Source organism: Tenebrio molitor, unplaced genomic scaffold (genome assembly GCF_963966145.1).
Source record: "Tenebrio molitor unplaced genomic scaffold, icTenMoli1.1 SCAFFOLD_971, whole genome shotgun sequence".
Classification (NCBI taxonomy): domain Eukaryota; kingdom Metazoa; phylum Arthropoda; class Insecta; order Coleoptera; family Tenebrionidae; genus Tenebrio; species Tenebrio molitor.
The window spans coordinates 1-2,315 of record NW_027184319.1 but is presented as its reverse complement, the minus strand read 5'-3'; the positions used below and the strand labels follow the sequence as shown (position 1 = coordinate 2,315).

The 2,315-nt window shown below is 40.7% G+C and overlaps 1 non-coding gene across 1 annotated transcript; it reads right to left on the bottom strand.

Annotated features, from left to right (window-relative positions):
- Positions 1–1,405: 1,405 nt before the first annotated feature.
- On the bottom strand, positions 1,406–1,525 carry LOC138141136 (5S ribosomal RNA). The gene has a single exon (XR_011163017.1). It is a non-coding gene; the product is annotated as a 5S ribosomal RNA (ribosomal RNA).
- Positions 1,526–2,315: the final 790 nt, after the last annotated feature.

Sequence of the window (2,315 nt, the reverse complement as noted above, 5' to 3'; positions counted from 1 at the left end):
AACCGAATTTTATTATCGTATTTAATTGACGTCACAGTTACTTTGGCGAAACAGGAGCTCGCTTTTCGAAGGCATGATGAAAAAGACAGACGAATCAATTTGATATATAAAACCTAACAGGAACGGCTGGTCCATGAGGTCATTTGGGTAATGACCCCCTAAAAAATAAAGGTTTTACCCAACACCAGCCGCGACTGCAATGTACACAAGACTATGACTGCTACATATTATGTTATTTCAACCAAATCAGAAGTACAATAATTTTGAAAAGTAAGTGCAATGTATACTTCTAAATCTATCTAAATTTATTAATATGTAATTTTTTTCAAAACTATCGATCTTTCTTTGAAACATTTTCAATTCACAATTCACTGTTGGAAGCGCTGTACTTTTTAGTATAAATACGTATACGAAAAATTAAAATAATAGTTGAATTAACACATCGTTAAATGTTACGAGGAACATAGTTTTTTGGATTACACAGCAAAATCTTGGAATTTCAGTCCGATATTACTCCATTGAGTCTTTGGACTCACAAATAAATACCTCGAAAAGCCGACAAACATCTGTCTAGAACTTTTCTAGTAACCAGAGGGTATCGTAAACGACCCGTGTTTAGACCTCTTTCGTGAAAGTGACCGACCGCCGGCGCCGCTCGATTTCGTCATAAATCTCAGCCGTACCCCCCACGATAATTGACAAGTCTGTCATACAGCCCTACCATTTAAAACCTTTATTCTCTTCGTTTTAAAAATAGTTTCGCATGGTTTTTCTCTCTTCTCGTTTTACAATGGTCCAGTGACTAATAAATGAGTGTTGTGTTATGAGTTTGTTCGAGCTCAAAAAAACGTGGTTCGAAATTGTTTAACGTTTAACGAATGGTAAGTTATTCTAGTTTTTATGTTGGTCTTAACGTGTTAGGGGCCAAGAATACAACATTGTCTGTCCATTATAACATAGAACTGATATGTTGAATTCAGATCTCTAATTATTTAAAAACCAAAAAAATAAAGCAGCAGTCAAAGTGGCATGTACGCGTAACCTAATATATATTTTTTTTACATTAAAAGATCGCCGTCTTCCTCGTCGCACTTACGACATTTGCATATGTTATCTTTGTTAAACTCACGGAAGGAATATAATGAACCGGTCACCCGTCCAAGTGCTGACCGCTGCCCGCGTGGCTTACCTTCGGTGATCGAACGACAACCTTTACCGTTTGACGAGTTTTTATTCTGCAATTGTTTACAATTAATCGACAAAAAAAATTGTTTTCTTAATTATCTAGTACTTAAAGCTATGAATCTACATTATACGGGTCTGTGCATGTTTCCGAATACCTGCACGAAAAACAAATCGGTTCGGTGGTTGCTATGGATTTCAAAAAAAAACAAAAAGTGTTGGGGGGCAACGGCACGCGGTGTTCCCAAGCGGTCACCCATCCAAGTACTGACCGCGCCCGACGTTGCTTAACTTCGGTGATCGGACGAGAACCGGTGCTTTTCAACGTGGTATGGCCGTTGCCGTGGTGTTTAGGTGTGATCGTTGGTGTAAAATATATTGCTTTTAACATTCCGATGCACGAATATGAACATCAAAACGCGATGCGTTTCGTTTCCGTATGCACTTACCCTCTGACGACCGACGTCGGACCGAACTAACGGGAAATCCCACAACAACCACCACGTCACGCTCTAACGACAAGAGAGACTACTAGACGGACTGGCGATCTCCCGCGTCGCACATTTTTCGACCGCCGGCGGCGGTGGAAAATCCAGAATTTCACCCCACCTACCGCGCTGCTTGCTCCGACGACGACGAGATTCCCACATTTGGATCGACCGAAATATGTAAGTAATATCAGGAAGTTCCGATTTTCGAGAGGAGACCTGTGTTTCTATTTACCTATCTATAATAATTATCGTTATAATCATCATATCATTATTATTATTATTAACATTATTATTTATTACCATTATTATTATTATTATTATTATTTATCGTCCCTCGGATTCGGCGATCTTCGAAAATCCAAGTTGGACCGTTAGACATTCGAACGCGGTGTGCGTGGCTGACGAGTTGTTATTTTTGGCGTTTTTTCTTCGATCTTCACCCCGACTTCGGACGACGCAGGTCGGACACGAAATTACGAAGAGAGAAAGACGGAAGAAAGGAAGAAAACCTGAAGATCCGTCGAAGAAAATATCGGAAAACTCGTAGGTGCGGCATCGGTCGGACGATGAAGACCGTCTCCTTTCGGATGATCCTCTCGACGGACTTTCGGCCGTCCCGAAGGGTCCGGACGGCAACGGGAC